The sequence below is a fragment of the Durio zibethinus genome, chromosome 23 (assembly GCF_047325235.1).
Source record: "Durio zibethinus cultivar Kanyao isolate XHJ-2024 chromosome 23, ASM4732523v1, whole genome shotgun sequence".
Classification (NCBI taxonomy): domain Eukaryota; kingdom Viridiplantae; phylum Streptophyta; class Magnoliopsida; order Malvales; family Malvaceae; genus Durio; species Durio zibethinus.
The window spans coordinates 17,972,104-17,985,684 of record NC_143184.1 but is presented as its reverse complement, the minus strand read 5'-3'; the positions used below and the strand labels follow the sequence as shown (position 1 = coordinate 17,985,684).

General features: G+C 29.3%; 1 long non-coding RNA gene across 2 annotated transcripts; it reads right to left on the bottom strand.

Moving 5' to 3' along the window:
* Positions 1-11,429: 11,429 nt before the first annotated feature.
* LOC111313641 (uncharacterized) lies at positions 11,430-13,327 on the bottom strand. 2 transcript variants are annotated; one of them, XR_016332635.1, is made up of 4 exons: positions 12,729-13,327; positions 12,171-12,273; positions 11,981-12,065; positions 11,430-11,895 (listed from the first exon to the last, which is right to left on the bottom strand). It is a non-coding gene; the product is annotated as an uncharacterized LOC111313641 (long non-coding RNA). The 2 variants fall into 2 exon arrangements; XR_002693022.2 differs by having other exon boundaries at positions 12,171-13,327.
* Positions 13,328-13,581: the final 254 nt, after the last annotated feature.

Sequence of the window (13,581 nt, the reverse complement as noted above, 5' to 3'; positions counted from 1 at the left end):
GACATCCCATATGAAAACTTCTATGCCAAAACTCATTAATTCTTATTAAATTACTATAATTAAAGAATCAGAATGTATGAAATGAATGTTCATAAATATTCATTAATGAGTATAAAATAAGTGTGCGAATACATATAAGCTCATACTTCACATTTGCATATCCCTTTTCTCGCTATTCGATGGTGATATTGTTGTTTGGCTCGGATGTCCCGTTGGTATTCTTTGATTTTTTACAAAAGAAAGAAATTACGTCAATCACATATAAAGATCAAAAGCTATATTGCATAAAGACTTATAAATAATTTTTTTGGTAATAGGTTTGCATACTGAGAAATCTTCTGAATATCGATATTAAACAAAATTTTTCAAATCTTCAACACTATGACATATGCATATGCCGTAGGTGGAATAACCAATACATCACCTTCACCAGCTAGTGGTAAAATATATTGGGTTGTCAATCTGCTTTTAAAGTTTCTGAATGCTTTCCCAGCAGATTGCAACACAATCTTTTTACAGTTAATTAGGACGTCAAACCGTTCCTAAATAAGTTAACACAATTAGTATGAACACATTGAATTTCAATTAAATGATCATTTAACAAATTTTATGAAATAGTTGAATAAACATACCACAATCGATTGCCATATCTCATCCTTTAGATCATCAGGAACTTATCGCCAATCGATGTATGTAATTGAAATCCTACAATGGACGACGACTCCAATATGAGTAGTCATCTTGGCAGCTTCTTCAGACACAGGCTACCCACTTCGATTGAAGTCAACATGAATTTTTATCTCTCATTTTAATTTGTTTAGTTAGGCCTCTTCTCTTTTTTTTTTTGGCCTACAGGTGTGTCTTGTGCATGTTCATTAAAGGAGAATAATGTTGTTCGGAGTCCATAATACCTACAATCTTGATCATAATTATATGAATTACACAATATGATCGTCTAAATTTAACACTGTACATAATTAAATACAACAAATACCATACTACGCATAGAAACACCATTCAGCACACTAATCAGTAATGTGCTTAGACACACCCTTCAGCAAACCACTCTGAAATGTCATTTAGCAAACCATTCAACATATGATTTAGCCCCCTAATATCATACAAAACCATTCAGCAAAATAATATCAGACAACAAGGTTCAGCAAACCATTCAGCATATGATTCAGCCTCCCAATATCATAAAATACCATTTGACAAAACAATATCAAATAACAAGGTTTAGCAAACCACAATATTTAAGGCGTACTGCATAGAAATAGCATACATACAATGAAAGGTGCTTGGACGACTATGCTTACGATGAAGTTAATGAAAATATATAAACGCATATGTAAATATTAAGAAACCGAAAAAAAATCTTTATCGAATATTATAAATAATACAGTAAACTAAAAAAAAAAACTTACTGGTAAAAAGAAGGTGCACACTGTTGATTTGTTGAAGGTTAACAGTGACGATAGGGATAAAGAAACCAATAGTCTGATAGAAATGTGTTTAAAGGTTTGGCTTGGTTGAATAACACAACTTTTAATCATTATGTGTACAGCAGTTTATGATTCCGATGTTCAAGGCAGGAAAATGAATATAAAAATTATTATTAAAGGCGTTTTTATGAAAACAATGCCTTCGATAATCCCCTTAAAATTTTATTGGAGATTATTGATGGCATTTTTTATAAAAATATGCCTTTAGTAATCCAAAAAATAATTTTCTAACGAAATTATTAAAGACATTTATCCTCAAAAATGCCTTTGATAATTCTTAAAAATTATTGAAGGCGTTTCGAGTAGAAAATCGCCTTTATTGATATCCCCGTGATAAGGATAGATGGAATTATTGATGGCGCATTATGTAGAAAAGACCTTCAATAATTATGGACTTCAAAAGTTTATAATAAATTGTTGAAGGCGTTTTATAATAAAAGACGCCTTTAATAATCCCAAAAATTTTTTAAAGAAAATTATTGAAGGCGGTTGTTATCTGCAAATGCCTTCACTAATTATCTATAAAATTTTAAAAGAATTATTAAAGGTATTTTTCTTACATATACACCTTCAATAACCGTGTTGAAATTTGTGTGACGATTTATTGAAGGTATTTTACAGTAGAAGACGCATTTAATAATCCCAACAAATTTTAGAAGGAAATTATTGAAGGTGTTTATTATCGAAAAACACCTTCAATATTTATGAAGATAATTTAAAAGGAATTATTGAAGGTGTTTGTCAGTAAAAGATGCCTTTAATAATTCTAAAATATTTTAGAGAAAAATTATTGAAGGTGTTTGTTATTAACAAATGCCTTAAGTAATTATGTACTAAGTTTAAAAGAATTATTAAAGATGTTTTTCTGGAATAAATGCCTTCTATAACGTAGTGGTATATTGAAGGTATTTTTTAGTAGAAGACGCCTTTAATAATCTCAAAATTTTTTTAAAGTAAATTATTAAATGCGGTTGTTATCTGCAAATGCCTTCACTAATTATCTATAAAATTTTAAAAGAATTATTAAAGGTATTTTTCTTGAATATACGCCTTCAATAACTATGTTAAAATTTGTGTTGCAGTATATCGAAGGTATTTTACAGTAAAAGATGATTTTAATAAACCTAACAAATTTTAAAAGAAAATTATTAAGGCATTTATTATCAAGAAACGCCTTCAATATTTATGAAGATAATTTAAAAGAAATTATTGAAGGCATTTGTCAGTAGAAGACACCTTTAATAATCTCAAAATTTTTAGAGAAAAATTATTGAAGGTATTTTTCTAGCATAAATGTTTTCTATAATCGTAGTGGTATATTGAAGGCATTTTTCAGTAGAAGATGCCTTTAATAATCCTAAAATTTTTAAAATAAATTTATTGAAGGCTTTTGTTATAAAAAAAAATACCTTTAATAATTATGTACATAATGAAATATACTTAGTGAAGGTATTTTTCAGAATAAACACCTTCACTAACTGTAAAAAATTTTAAGTTCTCGATTATTAAAGGTATTTTTCACTAGAAGACGCCATTAATAATACTAATAATTTTAATTGAAAATTACTCAATGCGTTTGTATTTAAAATAAAATAAAAGCATTTAGTAAAGGCATTTTTCTACAATAAACGCCTTCACTATCTGTTTTAAAATTTGAACTGTGAAATATTGAAGGCATTTTGTACTAGAAGATGCCTTCAATAAATTGCTTCAAAAAATAAAACGAATTAGACAAGGCATTTTTCTGGAATAAAAGCCTTCAATAACCCCTTAAAATTTAAGTTATGTAATATTAAAGGCGTTTTCAACAGAAAACACCTTTAATAATTCTAAATAATTTTTAGTATTAGATTATTGAAGTTATTTTTTTGTAGAAAACCATCTTCACTGATATTGTAAGATAAAAATGAGAGAGTTATTAAAGGTGTATTACGTAAAAAATACCTTCAATAAATGCACAAAAAATTTAGATGGAATTACTGAAGACGTTTTTGTAGTGTAAACGCCTTTAATAATCTCAAACAATTCTACCATGACTCTGTTGAAGGCATCTATAATATATTCAAAAAATATTTAGGAGAGAATTATTGTAGGCATTTTTCTTAGTAAACACCTTCCATAATCCGGTCCAATAAAAATCTTCTCAAATTTAGCGCATCCAATCACCAACTTCAAGTTTCATTTTTATTATTATACTATTTCTCTTTCCAGACCAAGTACAATTTACTTTTCCTTTCCTTCAGTTTTTAGTATTCAAGCATTGTCTTTTATAACCCTATTTTGACTATTCATTACTTATTTACTTTAGCTTTTACTTCATTTGACTATTCCTTCAGCTTTTGCAATTCATGATTTTCTTTTTGGTGTAAACAATTTTTTCCAAAACTCACCTTATTTGAACCCCAACTACAAATACTCTCAGGTACTATCTACGTTAGTAGTAGAGTTTTAACATTCATAATATCTAGTAGCTGATAAATTACTTCACAATAATGAGTTCTTGTTTTGTGTAAGTACTGGTCTTGTTATTATCTTTTGTTTAAAACAAAGTAAACTTAAGTATTGTACATGTTCATTTTCATATAAATTATTTATATACATTTAGTCTGATAATGTAGCAAGTATTAAATGGATAAGAGTTGGATGCAAAAGTCAAGATTAAGTCAAGAGTACATAAATGGAGTGAAAATTTTTCTTAATTTTGTATTTGAGAATACAAGTGAAGATAATATGATATTATGCCTATGTGTGAAGTGTGCTAATATCGAGTGACAAATGTGTCAAGTTATTTTTGAACATTTAATTTGTATTGGATTTTTTTCGGGATATGTTAATTGATATTTTCATGGAAAGTCTGTATCATAAAGGTCTTTCACTAGAGGTTTTTCAACTTCAAAGGCTCCCCAACACCAACGTGATCCTTTTATAGTAGATGATATTGAAAGCATGTTACGAGATACTTTTAATATTCATAACCAACATTTTCGTAATCTTTCTCTCCAAAATGAAGGATTTAATCAGTCCAATGTTGAAATGCATGAATTTGGTGAACCCGGGATAGGTGTACGTGACCAACAACTTAGAGGAGAAACATCAAAGTTTTATAGGTTGCTTGAGGATATGATTGAAAAACTTTTTGAGGGATCGAAACATTCAAGGTTATCTTTTTGTATTCATCTTTTTCACTTGAAATGCTTATGTGAATGGATAGGAAACTCTTTGACTTTATTATTAGAGTTTATGAAAAAAATGTTTCTTTTTGCAAAAATCCTCGAATCTTGTAAGGAATTAAAGAAGATGATCAATGATTTAGGTATCGGATATGAGAAAATTCATAGTAGTCCCAATGATTGCATGTTGTATTGGAAGGATAGAAAAAATCAAGAATCTTGTCATTTGTGTGGTACTTCTCGTTAGGTGGATAAAAACTTCGATAAAAGATTGAATAAGGATGGTGACGATGTATGTGTTAAAAAAAAGCCTGTTAAGGTTTTACGCTATTTTTTATTAATACCAAGACTTTAATGACTCTTCATGTCATCCAAAACTGTAGATTCAATTAGGTGGCATCATGAGAAATGGATGGATGATGGATCATTAATGCATCTTACAGATTTTTTTGGCATAGAAATCATTTTATTCTAGATTTCCAAATTTTGCATCTGATCTTTAAAATGTTATATTTAGACTAGCATCTGATGGATTCAACCCATTCAAAATGATGGGTATTTCTTATAATACTTGGCCAATTTTATTGATTCATTACAATTTGTCACCATGGATTGCTATGAAGCAACGGTCTTTTATATTGTCTATGATAAGTCCCAAGGAAAAAAGTTTAAATAATGATATAGGCATCTACTTACAACATCTTATTAAAAAGTTAAAGCAATTATGGGAAGGAGTTAAGACCTATGATGATAAAAATAAAAGAACTTCAATATGCATGCTATTTTATTATGGATTATCAATGATTTTTTTACTTATGCTAATTTATTTGGTTAGAGTACAAAAGGTCATTATGCTTGTCCATGTTGTGCTGCACAGACATGTTCGACATGGTTACCTAATGGTAGAAAGTTTTATTATATGGGACATCATCAATGGTTAGATGATAATTATCGATTTAGATTCCAAAAATATCTGTTTATGAAACTGAAGAGTTGAGGAGATCGTCTTTACCCATTAGTGGGTCTAATATTTTATCAAAGTTAAAAGATATCAATTTCACTTATAGAAAAATGACTCCATTAAGGAAAAGAATAAGGGACATATTTGACGGTGTCTGGCCTTGTATTACACAAGTTGGTGATACTTATACTGAAGTTGGTGATCTTTATGTTCAAAGTGATGAAGAGAACGATGAAGCAGATGGTCTCAATGAGTCTGAGTTGTGAAAAAAAAAAACTCTTTTTAGTTGCCTTATTGGGAATATAATTTATTACATCATAACTTTGATTTGATGCATATAGAGAAGAATGTTTGAGAAAATTTTATTAGGACAATTTTCAATATGAATAAAAGATCCAAGGATGACTTAAAAATAAGACTTGACCTAGTTGATATGAGGATTCGTCTAGACCTTTATTTGAAGTTTTTTCCTAATGGCAAATATCAATTGCCTGTTACTTTTTTTAGGATTTCTAAAGCTAAAAAAAATGTGTTTTGCAAGTTTTGAAAAATGTCAAAGTTTCGAATGGCTATGCATCAAATATATCAAAATGTGTGAATCTGAAAGAGTGAAAATTTTTTTCATTGAAGTCACATGATTATCACATTTTGATGCAGGACTTACTTCCAATTGCTTTATGTTCATCAATGTCAAAGCAAGCCACTTCTGTGGTAATTAAATTGAGTAACATATTTAAATCTCTATGTCAGAAATGTATGAATGTGGAAGAGCTTGACAAACTTCAAGATCAAGCCATGATTATTTTATGCCATTTAGAGAAGATCTTTCCTCCAAACTTCTTCATTATTATGATGCATTTGTTATCCACCTTCTATATGAAACAAAAGTTGGTGGGTTGATTTATTATCGATAGATGTATCATATTGAAAGCTATTATTTGTTAATAGATTGATTACATTTTTATTTATGATCAAGCCACTCTACTTAAAATAACATATAACTAATGTTTTATGTTATAGGTTTTTAAACAGGTTAAAGTCTTATTGTCGCAACAAACGTTATCGGAAGGTTCTATTACTGAAGGATATTTAACAGAAGAGTGTATGATATTTTGTTCTTGTTATTTGGAAGATGTTGAAATGAGATTTAATATACCATCAAGAAATGTTGGTATGTAGCATACAAACTCTGCCTACAAGTATCTTTTTCAAAGCTTTGGACAACCAATAGGCAAAGCTAAATTTGTAGAGTTAGATGATAAATCTTAGGCACAAACACATCGATATGTTCTTTTTCATCATGACTCAATTGAATTGTTTCACCCGTAAGTTTTTTAACAAGGAAATTATTCATTACATTAAGCATAATTTAATTTTTTTATTGTTAATACTTTATCATGATGCTTTATGGTAAATATAAAAATAATTTGAGAGATCCTGCACATTATCGATGATCAAACCCTTGAGAGCTTGATAAGTTATTCACTAAAAATTTTCATGAATGGTTAGGAGCAATTGTAAGTAATGCCATACTTTTCATTATGAGAAATCTACATAAAATGCTTACGGTATAACTAACATTAATAATGTATATATATTTATTTTACTTTTATAGGTTTGGAGTGGAAGGCTTGTTAGTGAAGAGGTGAAGTGTCTTTCACATGGTCCAAATCGGATTGTGAAACGATACAAAGGTTTCATCATCAATGGATTTAGATTTCACACTAAATCCTGTGAGAGATTTAGAAGTACACAAAATTCAGGAGTTGTTGTGACTTCACCAACTACTAGCTATACTAGTACTAGGGACACAAACCCTTTAGAGGGAAATATTGACTATTATGGCATGATTAATGACATCATTGAGTTAGATTATTATGGCAAGTGAAAAGTTGTCTTATTTCGGTGTGATTGGGCTAATATAAATAGTGCAAGGGGTATTAAAAAAGATCAGTATGGATTTACATGTGAATTTTTCTCAATTAATTCACACTGGACAACAACTCATTAATGAACCTTATATTTTTTCATCTCAAGTCAAATAAGTATTTTACTTTGAAGATCCCAAAGAATTGGATTGATTTGTTGTTATTCGAAACACACCTAGAGACTTATTTGATATGGGGTTAGATACCAGAGATGATGTTGAACATGAAACTGAATGTTATCCTTTTGCTGAACAAAACTTGGATGAAAATATCTCCAGTACCTACGCTCAATGGGTTTGCAAAGATGTTATTAAAGACATTTATGAACTATGAAATGGTGCATCTATAATTTGTTATTCAAGTGTTTAAGACATAATGTAGTAAATGATTGTATGTAATTAATGTCACATTCGCTATTGTATAATTATTGTATTCTAAATCATACATTATCTTTTGATTTAATTAACTCGATATGTTCTTTATATATCGTAGGTTTTGACTTCTTAACTTCTTAATGTCTTTATATATGTTCTAAACTAATATCTTTTCTATATTTATTTTTATGATGTAGGTAAACTACAATGCGAAAGAATAAGTTTAAAGGAAAACATATCAGAGATATTAGTTCAAAATCCTCTACAACACCTGTAGATATTGGCTATGGACTGAATCTTTTGGAGGGAAATGAATATACTATCGGATCTAACTTCGTCACTTCTAACCCTTCAACTGATATTGGATTTGGCAATACGAGAAGTTCAGGTTTAGATAGTATCCTATCAATTGATTATGCTTTAAATTTGAATGCAGATATGATATACCCCAATTTTAAAATTCGAGTATAATGATAAAAGTATTATGATTTTACAAATTTATTTTTTATTTATTGCAATTGATAATAATGGTTAACGAAAGATCAGAGGCCAGACAACTTTGAAGGAATTGTTTGCACTACCTCTTAAAGAGCGTATTGTAATATCTGCAAACTCTAATAGGCAACCAATTGGTGAAGAGGCTCAACTGTTGGTTGAATTTCTAGGCATGATAGCCCGTAATGGAATTAAATTGCTTATTCATTATGAAACATGGCATAAAATTCCAGAAGAAGTTAAAGCCGATACTTTAAACTTTATTGAGGTATTAGTACAATTAATTAGATATAAAAAAAATTTTATTTTACATTTTGTTTACTTATTCAAACTTTTCTTATTGTATTTTTACAGTTAAAATTTGTACTTGAAATACCAACTTCATTTGTGCTTAAGTCATTGGGAAAGAAATGGAAAGATTATAAGCATAGTTTGAAGAATAAGTATTTAGATCAAAATACTACTGTAGAGGCAATGATGAAAAATCTACCCCGTAATGCGATTAATTGGCAATATGAACAATTAGTTAGATTTTGGTTCTCAAGAAAAGGAGAGGTACTAGTTTATAACTTTTTATAGTATAATGAAATGATGAAAGTGTTTTATAGTTTAAGTTAGTAATATTTGTATTTCTATCATATACGCAATTATTTTTTATGATAGGAAAGAGAACAGATTGGAATTGATGGCAGAAGCAACAGAAATATAGTCACACAAGTGGATCAAAAAGTTTTGCAAGAAAGCAAAAAGAAATAGTAAGTTTATGATAATAAACTTATTCCAATGAATGAACTTTTTCTGTCATTAAAAGGTAAATATGTAAATTAACATTTATTGTTCTGTTTTAATAGTTTTGATAGTTTCAATACATGATATTAAACTTATCGAAAGTTTTGAACTTAGTTGACATGAATGATATGTATGAAAAAATTATTGTTTACATATGTTTAGGTAAAAATACAAATTTGTTGTTATTGTTGTATTTTAACAGTTTGGATAGCTTGAATACTTGATATTAAACTTGTCTGATTGATTGAACTTGATTTTTACGATTGATATGGGAGAAAAAATTGTCGTTTATGTCTATTTGGGACTATTTTTGCATATAAAAGGCAAATAAACAAATTAAACTTTTGGATGGCTTTCAACATATTGAATGACTTCAATCCTTGATATTAAACTGGGAGAAAATAATTGAATTTAGTTTCCATGATCGATATATGTGAAAGCCCAAAATGCTTTTATTGTTTGCATATGTTTAAGACTGTAGTGTTGTTCGAGGCCAAAATATAAATACATGAGATTAAAATTATTCAAAATTTTAATACTTGATTGACAAGCTTGATATGCATGAATAAGTTACGATTGATATGTATCCTATCAAATAACATATGTTTTTGTATAGGAGAATGAGATGGGCAGTACAATTGGACGTATGAAACTTTTTCGTATAACACAAAAAAAAGATGAATCTTACATGAATGTCGAAACATAAGAAATTGTGGTAATTTGTATCATCTATTTTAATAGAAAGTAAATGTTTACTCTTTTTAACATATTATCAATTAATCATTAAACTTGATAGTTGTATATGACAAATTCACAGGAGAAAGCAAAAGAAAAAATGGTTGTTGAGATTGAAGTAGCATCTGATAGTTCTCTCAACATGCAAGAAATGAAAAATCGGATATTCATAGAAGTTGCTGGAAAAGAAAGGCATGGACAAGTCCAAGGCCTTGGATTGGGTCCAACACCATCTGCCTATTATGGACATAGCTCTCAGCAATTTACATTCTTAGCAAGTCAATTTTCACGAGACATTTCAATATTGAAAAGGGAGTTGCAAACTATGCAATAATGTTTTAAGCAAATGGAAGTAGAAAGAGAACACGAGCGTGCCAAAATTGATGAAGAACATACTAGAATGGAGTAAGAGCGTGCAAAATTTTAGCAGTTACATGATCAATTCGATCATCTTATGAATTTTGTGCAACAACAATTTCCAAGAAATGATTTTGGTGCTCCACCAACTTAGGTATTATATTTAGTAAATATTTAATTTTTTAAATATAAAAAAATCTTACAATGAAGGGTTAAAAATTGTATGGTATTATTCAGTAGGTTTATGAGCACGCTAGTGACCAAGGTGGAAAATTTTCTTCATCAATTGGCAACCAACAAAATGTATGCAGTAATCCATTTCATACATTTTAATTTTTATTAATGTCATGCAAACATGAGTTATGAGTAAATGAAAAGAAATTTCTTTCTTTCAAAAAAAATATACATAAATGTTAGATGATTGGAAGATACTTTTTTTATCCAAAAGTTAGAGTTGGATTTGGCCCAAGCAACAATAAAAAATAATTAGGTAGTGTTAGAAAGAAAAAAAATAAGATCTCAATATCTCAAATATTTTGGCAGCACTCTAACAAAAGAACTAAATCAACAAAACAACATAGGCAGGTCAAATTTTCACAATTACCACCACATGTTTTGACTTTCAAATTTCCTTGTGCAATATAGTAACTTGAATCATATGGTTCCCTACCCAAAATAATAATTGTGCTGTTATTCATAATTCTCTCTCTCTCTCTCTCCATCCTATTTTTCAAACCTATTCTATGCTACACAGCTTTTCAACAGAGATTACAACCATTAGGTGAATAATTCATTTATCCTCAACAGCAATTCGAGGGTTCAACTGATCCAAAAGTTTGAATCAACAGAGGCTTCTATTAAAAAGTTGGTAATAAATTCTGGCATTGAAAGATTGAAAGCTTTTTGGCAGCTAAAAATCTAAGCTGGCCCTTAGGAAGAAGACTTAAGGGTCATGGTGGTTTTGTAATTTGTCAAGTGAGGAGAAAGAATAAAAATAAAGCTATTTTTGAATTTACAATCCAAACTATCAAGGCAAACATGGAAGAAGAAAACAACACATTATTATTAGATTAGATGTGGTATTATTGAATGTATATAATGGATATTAGCAGGAATATGAGCTCATTGTTTTCTCAAGTTTCAACAAAAATGGACATGCGTTAAAGGAACAGCATTCAAACAAATGTTTACTAATGAAGCATGACTAATAATCAATAAATCAATACAAACTCTCCAACCAAAATTAAAATATGAGTAGATACATTTGATGTAAATTATTCTATTTAATCCTCACCAACTTTAGCCTACTGTATGTAGTTGATGCAAAAGCTATCATACCAGGAATGTTGGAGCTAAACCAGAGCTCAAGAAGAGTTATTTTCCCTCAAATGTTTAGTTGATAGCATACAAATATTTTCCCTCAAATTGTTGGAGCTAAATCAGAACTTCAATGAATCCTAAATTTTACTTATAAGCAGATGGTTCTAAGCCTTTCTATCTCAACCATGAGCTTGCTAAGAACTTCCATTTAGCAGCTAGGTTGCATTAAGGCAAAAATCCAATGAAAGAACCAAATGACACCTGTAAAATTGATGTAACAAAATCAAAAGTCACAAAGAAATACATGTTTGCAAATAGACATGATAAAAGGAAAAGGTTTACTTACAACAAAACCTCTTGTGGTAGAGCTTATTAACTCCATTTTTGCCCTTCTTTCAATCTTGCATAGATCTTCTACCCTGGTTTAATCACTATCTTACAATTGTATGAGTTACTAAGAATTATCACACATTCTAAAGTAATGATTTAAAAATGTCCAATAATAGCTTGAGGACACAAAGGTCTAGTAAGCTAACCTTATAAAGTGATAGAAAAGACAGATCACCATATTCTTCTGGATTGATGCGAACAGTTTTTGGTCTATTAAAGTTTGATATTTCTTTCACAGATTGTTCTAATCTACAATAGAGTAATTTGTTAATCACAACTCTAACAATTGAAAAGGAAATGTCCTAATTTTAAGAATGAATTTGACACCTTTTTGGCCCATTTTGTAGTACAACTTCCATACAGAGATTAAAGCTAGATTCCACAATAAATACCCTTATTACTTAGCTTAACTATCTGCATTCCTTGAAAAGCCCAGAAAATATAAATTTCAACACCTTGGATTGAAGGATTTATAAACTTTTTAAATTGAAAGGTGTCTAAACCACTTACTTTTCAACATAAAAATCCAACTTGGCAAATCAATGCTAGCAAAGAGAAAAAAAAAAAAAGCCTAAATGCCAGCTTACTAGATTTTAAAGTTTATTTTTGAAAACCAAATAGCAATTACTAATATGATATTGATAATAGTAATAAAAAATGTAAGAAAGGAATAGGAAAAAACTAAAGACTTGGATATCACATACATAAGAATGTTAAACTGGTCCTAGCATTTCTGGAATCCCAAGTTATAGAAGTAATCAGATCTGGTATTTGAAGAAGAAAAGTAGTGTTGGTGACAGGGAAATGAGACAATAATGAAAGCCAACAAAGGGAGAGAAAGAGAAAGAAGATTTGAAGAACGGTTTAGTCCAAAAAGTTAAAAAACAAGAGTGCAAAATAAAGTAGTATAACAAACTTATTTTGCGTTTTGCTGTGGCTTTGCTTTGTCGAAGGCTTTGGGTAGAAGTAAAAGACAAAGCGCAGATTCTTTTGCATTGTTATATCCCTATCCAACTAAAGGCCTCAATCCCTAAATAGATTGATCGGGATTTTCAGGTATTTTCCTATATGTTTTTTAAATGGGTTTTTCGAGCAATGACTGGCAAAAAAGAGTCAAGGGAATGGCAACATTGGTAAAAGTAGCCATAACAATGGAAAAAGAGGTGGCAACATCGCTAACAGAAGAAGGAAGAAGTTGACAAAATGGGCAGAGATGCTGTCGAGGAGAAAATGAGAGAAAAAGAGATAAAACCTGAAACTGAAGGTTTTCAAACCCTTTAAACAAATAGCTCAAGACATTACTTCAAAGATGACAAACAGTTGTAAAATAATTTTTTATGACCCAAATTTAACCTTTAATTTTTTTAAGACTTTAAAAACGTGTATAATAAAATAGAGGTAAGGATTGCTTTTATAATATTTATAGATATATGTTAGTTATAACTTTTTCAATAGAAACATGTAAAATTTCAAAAGAAAAAAAAAAGAAAAATTTATGGAATAATTCAAATAAATATGTATATATCTATTGATTTATTTATTTTCAAGTAAATTACC